Source organism: Rutidosis leptorrhynchoides, chromosome 1 (genome assembly GCF_046630445.1).
Source record: "Rutidosis leptorrhynchoides isolate AG116_Rl617_1_P2 chromosome 1, CSIRO_AGI_Rlap_v1, whole genome shotgun sequence".
In the NCBI taxonomy this organism is placed as follows: Eukaryota; Viridiplantae; Streptophyta; class Magnoliopsida; order Asterales; family Asteraceae; genus Rutidosis; species Rutidosis leptorrhynchoides.
Window position 1 is genome coordinate 229,745,091 of NC_092333.1, and position 16,752 is coordinate 229,761,842.

Here is a 16,752-nt window from a genome sequence, read left to right on the forward strand (position 1 = left end):
AGCATAACTACTTAAGACCTACGAGTGGATCTCACGGCGTTCGAGAAAAAAGGAAGATAACTTGGCTCCAATGGTTAGCGGACCCTACTAGCTGCTCCAGCTAATTATGATACATGTGTGATTCGCAAGTTGCCTCCTCTAAAACTAGCGTGTCACCACTTGTTTCATGTTAAAAGATCTAGGGTAGCAATGTTTTGTAATTAGTAGGTGCTTGTGTGATATATTATTTTCTCAAGACCTTATGGTCTAATGGAGTAGTCCTATAAACTCTCCGACACTGTTTCGAGTTTTAATAAAATTTGCTTTACTGAGAAAATTAAATTAACTCACATTAACTCAACATAATAAATCCATATTTGATGAAATGAATGGTTAAAAAGTTCATCAAAAACAGTTACTCTTATCAAGTGTCATGTGCTAGTTATCTTAAGAGTACTAAAATTCTTGAAAAATTAACGATACTCTTACTAGCAAATGTATTAAAGGTCGATACTTTTACTTGATAAGTATAAGTATTGGTTCTATACCCAACTTATCATTTTTTTGGCAAAAAACTTAAAAAATCATATGGTTAGATGGGCACCTCAATTGTTACAAAATTCAACCCTATTGACTAGACTGATTTTACTCGCATAAAACGCTTATAAATCGGTCGAGGGTCAAAAGTTTAGTAAAAATATGTATATCATGTTCAAACTTGGTCAAAGCCAGTCAAACTCACCTTAACTGGCCGGGAAAAAACAATAAGTTGACATGGAATTGTATTTTCTATCAATAAAGACGTCAGCGGCGCTTGAGTGTGCATTGCCCGGTCTCTGTTGCCAACATTTGTATGATAGTTGAATCATCCAACATTCAGTGCGTTTGTTTTTTATAGTTTAAAAGACAAATGGATGTTGAACCATTCATTAATTTATATTGATCCATTCATGTTTGAATTACTATCTTAACCAGTTAGCCAATCCATTTCATTTACTATACTCCATAAATCATATTGAGAAGACTTATCAAACAATTATATTCTTTTATATATTTATTTAAAAGGTTAAGGTTAATACATTGATTTTACATCATAATTATAAAAAAATGTTAGGTCGTTTAGGACCAATTCCATTTAAAATGTTTAAATCATTCAACGCTTAATCATTATCTATTGTCAAAAGAACCCTTAGTCAACATGCAACTAGTCCTCAACTTGACTCACTAGTCCCTCTAAAGTTTCGTCCAACTAGTCGTCGTCTCACGACTATTATGACCCGGTTTGAAAACTATATACACACATTTATTTATACAATTATTATAAACACCTGTACCTGTGACGTTACAAAAATGATACCGAAACTCTTTCCTGTTTATTTTATTTCACTGATTTCAGTATTTTGACTCATTCAAGTATACACATTGTATCATTCGGATCAATCAAAATAATACACATAAGAGGCCATACAATACTATATGTTACTTTTAAGATTCTCTTTACCCAACTATAACATGGATCTTTTGATATATTTTTTCCATATTCATTTTTCAGTCATCACCGACGTCACATCCAATATAAACCATATTTTTTCTTTCCCATCTTTAAGCCCCAAGGTTCAAGTTTTTCCCATTTCCTCCATTAATATGCTCCCAATCTTATAATCCACTTGCACTTATCATTTCTATTTTCGATCGCTTTTAACTTGCCATTCATGCCCAGAAATTAAACCTATATGACCTACGAAATATTGCGAATTACCATGACTTCGATTAATAATACCATTTCGTTAAAAGGTTCTATGTTGGAGATCTCGGATCTCGGGGAGATCTCGTTTGGACATTTTTGGGGAGATCTCGGCATCTCGGAAAAATTTCGGGAAGATCTCGAGCGTTGACTTACGTCGACTTTTTAGTATTTATAATATAAATGTATATAAATAAATAGATATATGTACATTTATATATATTTTACGAGAGTTTACAAGTAAATCGAAGAAATGAGCGAGAATATCCTAAAAATTACGAGATATTGCGAGAAAATTCGAGAAATGACCAAAATGTTGGTAACTATGAGTACTCTTAAGTTAAAAGTCTTAACCCAATAGTAACTAAGGACTACCAAGTACTGCATTAGAGTCGGTTGGGCTGCAGAGTATAAATTTAGTTTCAAGACATGACCAAAGTAACAATTGGAGTACCACCTACATACAAGTCATTGAATGAAATTAACCAAACGATAACCACCTTCCATCTCAACCGCTTCAACATCACATCGTGCAACAAGTTTGTCCAGGATTTCAATGATGGATCTCCTTCAATTATCTGAGAAATATATAAGAAAATGAGTAAATGACACACAACTAAGTAAGAATTGCAGAGTCACTCATTGCAATTCAAAGACATAACAAACTGAACAATGAATCTGCATGATGCAACAGGAACAACACTCTCTACAACCTAATAAGATTATTCCATAGGTAATCCGTACAAGCGTCAAATATAGTTCATAATTATACAACAACAACGACAACAACAACAACGTGCCCAATCCCACATGCGTGAGGTATGGGGGAGGTGAAGCGTAGACAACCCTTCCTCCATCCTAGAAAAGAGAGAAATCATTTATCCACCCTGAGTGAAACACTCACAAGAGTAGAGAAAGTCCTCCCTCTCTCTATTCGAGAGATAAAGAGATTGTTTCCAAAAGGACATCCGACCCAAAAAGTAGTAAGAAAATAAATAGAGATAATTAAAAAAAAAAAAAAAATAATAATAATAATAATAATAATAATAATAATTCAAATAAATAGAGATAGATAAATAAATAAAATAAAATAAAATAAAAAAATAATAATAATAAAATCGAGACGCCATGAAAATGGTAGGAGCGAGTTTCCATGGGTTTTAAAATCAAGCCTGAAGTTCAGTATAGCCACTAAGCGGCGGTCAAGTCGCCAATAAATCGACGCTTGGTGTTGCCACCAATAATGGACCGTATATATATGTATGTATATATATAAATATAAAAATAATAATACACATAATACAAATATATATATATATATATATATATATATATATATATATATATATATATATATATATATATATATATATATATATATATATATATATATATATATATATATATATATATAAGGGAACGTACCATAGGCAGCTGTGCAGGGCTCCAGACATAACGAGGAATGCTACACTAAAAAACAATAGACAAAGATGTCCACATACCAACAACCAGAAACACTCATAAACATACATATCTACAGACATAAACCTCCATACATACAAACCCCCACACATACATACATACAGACATCCGTATCTAAACAATACATAAAACATATACACAAGAAACATACATGCGTACATATAAACATACCCACAAAGACATAAACATACAAACACACTAACAAACCTACATCCATAAACATACAAAACATATAAACATACATACATACTCATACATGCATACATACATACAAACAAAACATACAAACCTCCCTAAACATGCCCTAATCAACCATATAAGCACACAAAGAAAAAAAAAATACATACCCAAAAAAAACATCCGTACATAAACATGCATGCAACCATACCCTAAACCCTAAACACGCGTACATATATACCGTACCTCCATAAAACACAAACGTACCTGCGTGCACATTCATACCCAAAACCAAGATGGGGTCCTAGTTAAATGCAAAGCACGGAAAACACGATACAAGAAGAAACAGACGAACACAAACATCCATACGAACGTCACTACACAAGAAGACACCAACACACCTTCCCGCATACACACAAATAAACCAAAGCCTACTCGTCTATTCTAATTCTAGCCCTCCACGCATTCCTATCAGAAGTCATGTCCTCGGTCAATAAAAGGGACCATCCATTAAATAAAGTGTTAAAATTTCCACTGCCACAAATGCCTGACAGTTTTTCCAGTAACAAACTCCACTCCTACAGACTTGATCCAAAGAAAAGGATGCTTCTTAATAAGGGTTGTAAAATGATTATAAGAATTATTAAGTGCTTCAACTTAGCACCCATATCATCGCATAAACCATATAGTCGCAACTCACAAGGTGACTACTTATTCAACTAAAGTATTAAATCAACATCAGAATAGCATACTCACATATACTGTAATGGCCCGTCCAAATCCATATGAACGAATATAATAACATTTGGTCCCATTGTAAGGTATTGACCTCTATATGATACGTTTTACAAACATTGTATTCGTTTTTAAAAGATAACTTTCATTACAACGATAGTTGACAAATATGCATACCATTTCACAATATAATCAGACTATAAATGACTTAATCTGTCATTTACTTTAATATAATCTTGTTGAACTCAACGACTCGAATGCAACGTCTTTTGAAATATGTCATGAATGATTCCAAGTAATATCTTTAAATTGGGCAAATGCACAGCGGAAGATTTCTTTCATACCTGAGAATAAACATGCTTAAAAGTGTCAACCAAAAGGTTGGTGAGTTCATTAGTTTAACATAAATATTCATTTCTAACAATTTAATAGACCACAAGATTTTCGTTTTCATTTTCATTTCCATAATCATTATACAGGCATTTCGCAATCTGCATAAAGATAAAATCATTCATATGGTGAACACTTGGTAACCGAACTAACATGATGCATATAGAATATCCCCCGCATACAGGCATTTCGCAATCTGCATGCTATATACCGGCCGTCGCAATCAGTATATATCAATCGAAGTACTAAAGCATTCGTAATCCGAATGGGACGTGTCAAGGTCCATAGATCTATCTTTAGGATTCGCGTCAATTAGGGGTCAATTCTTAGGCTGCCAAGCTAACAAGGGGCGATATTCGGTATTCGTAATCCAACCATAGAATATAGTTTTAAGTATTTGTGTCCATTTCGTAAAATAGTTTATAAAAACCAGTGCTTGTATTCTCAGCCCAAAAATATATATATATAAAAAGGGAGTAATGAAACTCACTTTCACAAATTTTTAATTCGTCGAAAATCAGATTTAGCCACGGATCGATTCACGAACCTATAACAATATATATATATATATATATATATATATATATATATATATATATATATATATATATATATATATATATATATATATATATATATATATATCAAAATGTAATACAACTATATTCATATCATATTTTCAATCATACGTGATTGTTTAAGTTCATACTTTCAATCACGTGTGATTGTTTAAGTTTATATTTTCAATCACGTGTGATTGGTTCAGTTTATATTTTCAATCACGTGTGATTGTTTAAGTTGTCAAGTTAGTAGTCCAATGTTAGTAGTCCACAATTAGTAGTCCAATGTTAGTAGTCCACAATTAGTAGTCCAATGTTAGTAGTACATATATAGTTCAAAATATCACCCTGTAATAATCAAAACATAGTGTACACATATTGTATAAGACTCAATATTGACCCACAATACAGCTATTATCTTTGAAGTAATCTCGACGTATTGTGTATGTGGTGTCTTTCTATTTATCCGACGTATTGTGTAACTATTGTCTTAACTAATCAAGATTATATGATATTGACTCGGATTAAATCGAGACTAGTATATTACAAGAAAATACTCATGACATGTTAGAATACATGTATAATACAAGAAAAGTTAGCTAGGATATGGTTAATATAGATTTTGTATAAAAATCCCGTAGCCTATTTTAACCATTTTTACCCAATATTGTTTTGCCCATAACTTCTTCGTTACAAATCGGTTTTGAGTGTTTAAAATTGCTATGGTTTCGTAATGAACTCTAGTATTTATAACTAAACTGAAAAAGTAGTGGTTTATAGTCAGAGTTACAGGTTACAAGTCCATATTTGAAAGAGGTAGTCATTTCCGTCGAAAGAACGACATCTTGATGACCATTTTGAAAAACATACTTCTACTTTGAATTTAACCATAATTTTTGGATATGTTATCATGTTTATATGAAATATTATTTTTCCAAAATACAAATCTTTAAATCAAAGTCTAAGATAGTTTTTTTTTAATTATCCAACCCGAAACAGCCCCCGGTTTTACTACGACGGCGTATGTCCGGTTTTACGGTGTTCTTCGTGTTTCCAAGTTTTAAATTATTGAGTTAGCATATCATATAGATATAAAACATGTGTTTAGTTGTTTTTAAAAGTTAAGTTAGAAGGATTAACTTTGTTTGCGAACGAGTTTAGAATTAACTAAACTACGTTCTAGTGATTACAAGTTATTTTCTTCGAATAAGATAGTTATATAAGTAAGAATCGAACAAGGTTATGAACAAGGTTACTACCTCAAGTATAGTAGGTAAACCTACTGAAAATGATGAGAAATGATCTAGAGCTTCAAAGGATCTTTGATAGCTTGGAAGTTCTTGAAGTAGAATCATGACACGAAAAACCAGTTCAAGTAAGATTACTACTTGAATTAAGATAATTTTGTTTATAAATTTTAATCAAAGCTTAAATATAATTATTACCTTGATTTAGAAAGAACACCTACTGATATAAATGAATATTTCTTGAGGTTGGATGAACACTTGAAATGGATTTGCAAGATTGAAAGTAATCTAGCAAACTTGAAAGGATTTTTTGAAGTGTTCTTGATGTGTTCTTGAATGATGATGTTTTTTTGATTGAAATTGATGCTAGATTGACCTAGATTATCAATGTTACTGAAGTAGAGACGTTATTGTGTTTAGAGAGAGTTAAGATGGAGAAAAATATCAAAGAAATGTGATGTGTGTGTTGTTTGAAAAAAAATGCCTAATGCTTAGTCAATATAAGGTTACTAGTTTTTGTTTTCTTGCTCATAAGTCATGCTAGTTGTCAAATGATGGTTTTCACATGTTTGATGACTCATTAAGGGCTGCTAAAAGCTAATCATTGAAGTGTATATACCAATAGTATGTACATCTAGAAGTTGGGTATAATACGAGTACAAATACCGAACGAATACGAGTAGAATTCTTGATGAAAACGAACGAGAATACGATTACAACTATCTTTGTCAAGTATAAGTATTTTGATATATGTCTTTAAGTCTTTCAAATGTGTATTAATACTTCTTAATACATTACATATATATATATTTTAATTAAGTCGTTATTTCGTCGTTAATCGTTAGATGTATATATTGTTTCGAAACCCTTAAGTTAGTAGTCTCGTTTTATGTATATAGTTCATTGTTAATACACTTAATGATATACTTAATTATCATTATATCATGTTAAACATAATGTATTAATATATCTTAATACAATACATACGTATTTATTTTAATTAAGACGTTATTACGTCGATAACCGTTACATATATATCTTGTTTCAAATTCTTTAATTTAGTAGTCTCATTTTATGTATATAACCCATTGTTAAAATACTTAATGAGATACTTACTTATCATAATACCATGTTAAATATATATATATATATATATATATATATATATATATATATATATATATATATATGTCCATATATATATGTCCATATATATATCATCATGTCGTATACAAATTATAACGTTCGTGAATCGTCGGACAAACTGGGAGGTCAAATGTTTACATCAAATCCGTTTTAATTAATCAAGTCTTAACAAGTTTGATTGCTTAACATGTTGAAAACATTTAATCATGTAAATATCAATCTCAAATATATACATATATTTATATACATATCTTATTTACAAATAGAGGTTCGTGAATCGTCCGGAAAAGTCGAAAGTTACATGAACACAGTTCCAAATTTTTGAATTTCAACTTAACAGACTTTGCTTATCGTGTCGGAAACATTAATTCATTTAAATATTAAGTTTAAATTTGGTCGGAAATTTCCGGGTCGTCACAGTACCTATCCGTTAAAGAAATTTCGTCCCGAAATTTGGTTAAGGAAAGTTTGATAATGGAAGTAAGATTATTCTTGTATCAAGAACTATAACTTGAATTCTTATCATGAATTCGATCGTTCATATAATCATTATCAAGGAAATAGATTAATGGAGTATTTTGAATACCTTGAATGAGTCGAGTTCCGTTTATGAATAGCACGAGTTCAATAAATATAGAGTTTTTTTTTTCATCTTTGCGAAAATATGGATAGAACAATTCGATTACGCGAAGAGTATGAATGAAGCTATCGTAAAAGATGGAATTGAGGAAACAAAGTTTCGTCTTAATTTTTGACGTAGTCACAGTTGATTTCCGGATTTCAGGGAATGTAAAGAAAATCCTCGAAATCTATAAAAGATTTGATTTTTCGGGATTTAAGGAAATTAGGATCCTCTTTAATTAAATGCGGTAATCTGCCTCGATTGCTCTGTCTGTTATATCCACTATAAATTGACCTCTTCCGACTCATTATTATCACCATCCCTACTTTCTTCATCAATTCATACATCCAAAAGATTGTGAAAAATGCTCAATCCAGTTTTGGTTCTTGACCTAATATTGACATTCGCTACCATTATCTTTCTTTTCTAGCTCCCTCTGGAGGAATCTGTTTATTTCTATTATGCTCTAGGGATTGTTGTATTTATCATTCTCCCGTGTCTTTATATTGCTATACGCATTGATATACACGGTTTGTAATTTCTGATTTATTATCGGGCTTTATATTTTCCTTTATATTTCGGAGCTCCATGCTTTTGTTTTCTCTTCTCAACTTTAAGTAAAGCGATCAAGACGTCTCGATTTTGTAGGTACGAAATTTCGAATGAACATAACTAATGTTTTAAGCAGAAAGGAATTATAATAGCACAATTTAATTTGGTAAATTACCGGTATCACGGAAAAGATAGAACTATCAAGAAAATATGTTCTTGATATTTTTAGAGGTTAAATAGAATGAAAGAATCGTGTAGCATGGCACATGATGATGATATAATCTGTGAATCATCATGTTCTATTAGAAACTCAGCATGACTTACTGTAATATAACCACGTTGATCAGGCGTCATTATATTATACTAACTGAAACGACCCGTCCATATTACTATAAACGAGGTACGTTATTCATTGATCTCAATAGCGAGGTATTTGACCTCTATATGATACGTTTTATAAAATATTGCATTCTTATTTCATAACGACCAAACCTTTCATATATAAATGAAAGTTTTAAACATGTGGGCGATCATTTGAGAAATGATCCCCGAATAGATAAGTTTTGGAATATTACAACGTGGGCATAATAGCCAAATATATTACATGACAAAGATAACGTTTATTAGAATGCAACTTTCTTTAAACACAAGCATGAACGACGCCACGCAACACCATGAGCAAGCAATCAGCGGAAGACTTTTAAAGACCTGAGAATAAACATGCTTAAACGGTCAACACAAAGGTTGGTGAGATATAGGTTTTAAAGCCAGCATAAGATATAATAATAGACCACAAGATTTCATGTTATAAACGTTTCTGCAAAGATATTCTATATGTTGTTGAGCGCCCAGTAACTATACTTAACAGATGTTTTCCGTGCATATTCCCTTTTCAAAGTTATCTCTACACCGTACCAAGTGTAGTAAAATGAAGTACTAAACACCCGTTATGAACTAGTGCTAACTAGCCCGAGTGGGGTTGTCAAACCCAATAGATCTATCAATAGTATTTGCGCTTACATGTTAACCACATGTAACAAATAGTTACCAGACTATTAGGGATATATACAAAGGTACAACTCAACATAGAATATATATTTAAGTACTTGCGTCTATTTCAAAAAACAAAAGCTGCATGTATTCTCATCCCAAAATATTTGTAGAGTTTAAAAAAATGGGACTATATACTCACTGTCGTAAAAGTGTAGTTTTAACAAGTTTTCAACTTATTAAAATACAGCCGACGTCCTTGGATTCAAGAACCTATAACAATAATAATGATTCAGATAATAATTCATGTGAACAAAATTAATATATCAAGTTCATAGAATACTTATATAATAATTTTTAACATTTTATGTTAGTAGTCCATTGTTAGTAGTCCTTTGTTAGTAGTCCATTGTTAGTAGTCCAAAATAGTCCGAAAAGTCCAAAATAGTCCGAAAAGTCCAACAGTCCAATAATCGGTATATATATATAATCTTACAATTACCCCACGGCGTATTGTGTACATATTGTCTTGCATCAATCCAGAGACATGTTGACTTAGGGTTTATCAAAACGTATTGTAGACGTATTGTCATGGAACGTACCAAGATTATTATATATATACAATCTCGGAATCAACCAAGATTATAATATTTTGTTATACTAATGATAACATGTCCAAATATATATAGGATATAGGAAAAGTTAGCAAGGATATGGTTAATATAGTTTTTAAGGTGTTCTTCATATGTACAAGTTATAAGTTCTTATAATATCTTAATATAACATCATAATACATATAAATAAGTGTTATTAGAGTTAAGTTAGAAAGATTAGATTAGTTTTCCAAATAAGTTTAAAATTAACTAAACTATGTTCTAGTAGTTATTAGTTATGAATTCTTATATATATATATAACTATAATCATATGAATTGAATAAGAGTTTTGGTAAGGCTAATACCTTGATTTAAGAAAGATAAGTAGCTGAATATGAAGAGGATTTCTAGAGCTTGAAAGACTCCTTGAATTGGTGCTTAAAGATACCAAACTTGGAAGCAAAACTTGAATCAAAGTAAGTGTTCTTGATTGCTTCTTATATGATGATTATAGATTGTTTTTGAAGCTAAAAGATGAAGAAAATGCTTGGGGATGATCTAGTATGAAGATGGGAGTATTTTGAGAGAGAATTTAGAGAGTATGAATGAGAAAATGGAATGGAAAAATGGGTGTATGCATAAAAACGTTTTTAGGGTATTTATAGACAACTTATGTTGTCTTTTTTTGACTAATATCAAGTAAAGTTAAATTGATGATGTCATGCATGACATAATAAGATTGATAATGTCATGCATGACATAATATATCAATCATTCAGATTTCTATTGGTATATACCAATAGTAAATACTTCTAGAAGCTGCGTATAATACGCGTATAAATACAGTATACATACAAGTAGCATTCTTGAGAAAAATGAATGGAAATACGAATATAGCTATCCCTTATCTGTATTTGTATATTATTAAGTTTATTTATACTCATTGTATGTAAATACATTTTAACATAATACATTGTATGTAAATACATTTTAACATAAGTTAATTTCGTCGTTTAAAAAAGTAACATATATACTGTTCGAAAACTCTTTAAATTAGTAGTATGAAAATGTATATATAATACCTTGTTAATATACTTAATAAGATATTTAATTATCATATTTTTAAGTTAAATATATATATATACATATATATACATACAAGTTATGACGTTCGTGAATCGTAGGAATAAAAGGGTGACCAAAAGCTTGTGTAAAACTCTTTCCGGAGGTTCAAGACTTATTAAAATTCATTGCTTATCAAGTCGGAATTATTAAATCATGTAGATAGTATAATCAAGTAGTCGGAAAAATCTGGGTCGTCACAGTACCTACCCGTTAAAGAAATTTCGCCCCGAAATTTAAAGTAGTACCTATTCAACGTATGATATCAGTAAACAGATGTGGGTACTTCCGCTTCATCTGATCTTCTCGTTTCCAAGTGAACTCGGGTTCTCTCCGATCGTTCCATCGGACTCTAACAATAGGTATGTTGCTTTGTTTGAGTCGCTTGACTTCCCGGTCCATAATTTCGATGGGTTCTTCGACAAAATGTAACTTTTCATCGATTTGGATTTCTTCGAGCGGAATAGTGAGGTCTTCTTTTGCAAGGCATTTCTTCAAGTTTGAAACATGAAAGGTGTTATGTACCCCGACAAGTTGTTGAGGTAACTCAAGTCGATAGGCCACCGGTCCAATGCGTTCGATGATTTTAAACGGCCCCACGTACCTTGGGTTAAGTTTACCCCTCTTGCCAAAGCGTATCACACCTTTCCAAGGTGACACCTTTAACATAACCATGTCGCCAACCTAAAATTCCAATGGCTTTCTTCGAACATCAGCGTAGCTCTTTTGACGACTTTGAGCGGTTCTCAATCTTTCCTTGATTTGCACAATCTTTTCGGTAGTCTCATGTATGATCTCAGGACCAGTAAGTTGTCTGTCACCTACATCGTTCCAACAGATAGGGGATCTACATTTTCTTCCATAGAGTGCTTCGAATGGTGCAGCATTAATGCTCGTATGATAACTGTTGTTATACGAGAATTCTGCCAATGGTAAATATTTATCCCATCCGTTCCCAAAATCGATCATACATGCTCTAAGCATGTCTTCAAGAGTCTGAATGGTCCTTTCGCTTTGCCCATCAGTTTGAGGATGATATGCAGTGCTCATATCTAGACGAGTTCCTAGAGCTTCATGTAGTGATTGCCAGAACCTTGACGTAAACCTACTGTCGCGATCGGATATAATGGAGATAGGTACTCCATGTCTTGAAACGACTTCCTTCATGTATAATCGTACCAATTTCTCCATCTTATCCATTTCCTTCATAGGCAGGAAATGTGCAGATTTAGTGAGACGATCGACAATTACCCAGATGGTGTCATAACCCCATGCAGTCTTTGGTAGCTTCGTGATGAAATCCATGGTAATACATTCCCATTTCCATTCTGGGATTTCTGATTGTTGAAGAAACCCTGATGGTTTCTGGTGTTCCGCCTTAACTTTGGAGCAAGTTAAGCACTCCCCTATATATGTTGCAATATCTGCCTTTAAATTACGCCACCAAAAATGTGCCTTAAGATCTTGATACATCTTTCCAGCTCCGGGATGTATCGAGTATCTCGTCTTATGCGCCTCGTCCAAAACCAATTTTCTTAACCCTTTAAACCTTGGTACCCAAATACGTCCATTAAAATATCGGGTTCCGTCTTCTCGTATATCGAGTTGCTTGTCTAAACCCTTGAGCATCTCATTTCCAAAGTTTTCTTCAGTAAGAGCTCCTCGTTGAGCCTCCTTTATTTGTCAGGTGAGGTTCGTACGAATTTTCATAATCATTGCTCGTACTCGAATCGGTTCTCTTTCTTTCCTGCTTAAAGCATCAGCTACTACATTTGCTTTCCCGGGATGATAACGAATTTCACAATCGTAGTCGTTTATTAGCTCAACCCACCGTCGTTGCCTCATATTCAATTGTTTTTGATCGAATATATGTTGAAGACTTTTGTGATCAGTGTACATTGTACATTTGACCCCATATAAGTAGTGTCTCCACATTTTCAATGTAAAAACAACCGCTCCTAACTCCAAATCATGTGTCGTATAATTCCGTTCATGAGTTTTCAACTGTCGAGAAGCGTAAGCAATAACCTTTGTTCGTTGCATGAGAACACAACCAAAACCTTGTCGCGATGCGTCACAATAAATTACGAAGTCTTCGTTTCCCTCAGGTAATGATAAAATAGGCGCCGAAGTTAGTTTCTTTTTCAATAGCTGGAATGCAGTTTCCTGCTCTGAGGTCCATTCATACTTCTGCCCTTTGTGTGTTAACGCGGTTAATGGTTTGGCTATTCGGGAAAAATCTTAAATAAACCTTCTATAATAACCAGCTAAGCCCAAAAATTGGCGTATCTGTGTCGGAGTCTTTGGGGTTTCCCATTTTTCAATGGCTTCGACCTTCGCGAGATCAACCTTAATTCCTTGACTGCTAACGATGTGACCAAGGAATTGTACTTCCTTCAACCAAAATCAACACGTCAAACATCATGATTACGAAAGTTTAAATAAGCATAATTCCTTTATTTTCATATTTAATTGCACTTCTAATTATTGCACTTTTATTGTCATTGTATTTAATTGCACTTTTAATTATCATACTTTTTAATTATAGCTATTTTATTTACCGTCATTTATTTTACGCACTTTAATTATTGTCATTTATCTTTACGCTAAAACATAAAAATTTATAAACCGGTCGTTAAACGGTAAAAACCCCCTTTATAATAATAATATTACTTATATATATATATTTGTATTTTTACAATTATAGTTTTAAAAATATAGCGTTAAGCTTTGTTTAAAGATTTCCATGTGGAACGAACCGGACTTACTAAAAACTACACTACTGTACGATTAGGTACACTGCCTATAAGTGTTGTAGCAAGGTTTAGGTATATCCATTCTATAAATAAATAAATATCTTGTGTAAAATTGTATCGTATTTAATAGTATTTCCTAGTAAAAATTACTACTATTTTGTACCCCCTCGCTTTAACATCAAGTATTTTTGGCGCCGCTACCGGGGACATTCTTGCTTAAACGCCGGAAGCGCAACGCTATATATAAAAATTTTTTTTATTAATTTTTAGTTTACTTTTATAAAAATACGCTTTTGTAAAAATACGTTTTAAATATTCGAAAATATAAAAAGAGAAAAACAAAATTTATATATTTTTAAGAGTTTGTTAAATATTTAAGTTTTATAAAGTTTCTTTATTTTTATTTTGTAAAAATATAAGTTTTATTTAATTTATATAAATATATTATATAAATATCTAAATCAGAAAAACAAAAAAAAAATATAAAAGTTGACGGGCTACACTGTAGCAGCCCAACCCATCTGGCCCGATTTTCTACTTCATGCGATCGCATGAATATATAGCATACACTCAATGCGATCGCATGGAGTGATATGATTCGTCTGAAACATAAGCTGTACGAAATTAGGGTTTATAATAATAATTATTATTAATTAATAACGCTAATTAGGTTATAATTATTTTATTATTTAGTTTAGTTTATTTATAATTTGTATTTTAAGTTTATTTAGTTTTATTAAATTATAAAATTAATATTTTTATAAAATAAATGATATAAAAATAATATTTTTATAAAAATTATACTTTTTACAATTTTGAGATTATTTTTATATTTTGTATCTTTTTATTTATTTTAGCGTAATATTTGTATTTTTCGCTCGTTTTTAGTTTTAAGATATAGTTTTTGCTATAGTTATTTTTATTTCTAGATTTTTAGACTTTGCCGTAAATTCCCTTAAGTGCTTTTTCTTTAGACTAAGATTTAGATGCTTTAGAATTTTGCGACGCCGTTTTATAAATTTTATTACTTTTTAAGTTATTGCCGTTTTGAATATAGTATTCCTTTTAAGCTTTAATATTTTTAGACGCAACTTTGAATTCTTAGTTTTTAGACTTTTAAGTTTTGACACGCTACGTTCTTTTTATTATTTTTCGACCTTTTATTTTTCGACGCGCTCTTTTTCTTTCTTATTTCTCGTCGCTCTAGTTTTTAGGACATAGAATTTTCTATTTCTTCTCTAAAATTTCGTTAAATTTCAACGAAAAATTATTTTAAGCGGTTAAATTGATAGGCATCCAAATTGATAGGTTACATTATTTTATCTTTTAAAACTAATGGGATATTCAGTGAATGCACCGAGCAAAATGTTCACCACCTTTTATACGTTCACCACCTGTAACTCGATCAAGACATCTAGCAAATATTGCTGCCATTGAATTTTTAGAATCGTCATCCAGTCGACCAAGTACTTCAATTCAAATTTCTGATAATCCATTTTTTGAACCCGACCTCACAATTGAGAATCCAGAGAATATTCAGGGACAATTCAGAGATCCTGAACCATTAATCTTTCCTCCAGAACCACCAATCATTCAAACGGAGATTGACGAGGAACAACCCATTAAATCAGAATCCTCTAGTGATTCAGATTCAACAAATTCAATCATGGAAAATCTGGAACCTCTAAGTATGGAAGACCGAATGCGAGCTAAACGCACTGGTCAAGGTCATGCCATTACTCAACCAGACATTAATGCACCAAATTTTGAAATCAAAGGACAAATCATGCATATGGTTACTAATCAATGCCAATTCGGTGGTACACCAAAAGAAGATCCAAACGAACATCTTCGAACCTTTAATAGAATTTGTACTTTATTTAAAATCCAAGAAATTGAAGATGAAATGATCTATCTTATGTTGTTCCCTTGGACTTTAATTGGGGAAGCTAAAGATTGGTTAGAATCGTTACCTGAAGGGGCGATTGATACATGGGATGTTTTAGTTGAAAAATTTCTTAAACAATTCTTTCCGGCATCTAAAGCCGTAAGACTTCAAGGAGAAATTGTTACGTTCACACAGAAACCAAATGAAACTCTATATGAGGCATGGACAAGATTTGGAAAGTTATTAAGATGATGTCCGCAACATGGTTTAGACACTTATCAAATAGTACAAATCTTCTACCAAGGATGCGACATCACTACAAGAAAAGATATTGATATAGCAGCTGGTGGTTCCATCATGAAGAAAACCGCAACTGAAGCTTATAAAATTATTGATAACACTGCTTCCCACTCACATGAGTGGCACCAAGAAAAAGATATCGTTAGATCATCTAAAGCAGCTAGAGCCGATTCTAGCTATGACTTTGATTCCATTTCCGCAAAGATAGATGCTGTCGAGAGACGAATGGAAAAGATGACTAAAGATATTCACTCAATACGAATTAGTTGTGAGTAGTGTGGAGGACCACATTTGACAAAAGATTATCTCAGTATTGAACAAACAATGGAACAAAGAGAGAATGTTTCATACATGAACCAAAGGCCTGTAAATAATTATCAGAATAATTATCAACCGCCAAGACCAAACTACAATCAAAATCAGAATTATAACCGAAATATTCCATACAATAACCAACAAGGTCCTAGC

The 16,752-nt window shown here is 32.0% G+C and overlaps 1 non-coding gene across 1 annotated transcript; it reads right to left on the bottom strand.

The window, feature by feature from the left end:
* Positions 1-16,146: 16,146 nt before the first annotated feature.
* LOC139887247 (small nucleolar RNA R71) lies at positions 16,147-16,253 on the bottom strand. The gene has a single exon (XR_011773085.1). It is a non-coding gene; the product is annotated as a small nucleolar RNA R71 (small nucleolar RNA).
* Between the last annotated feature and the right edge of the window lie 499 nt (positions 16,254-16,752).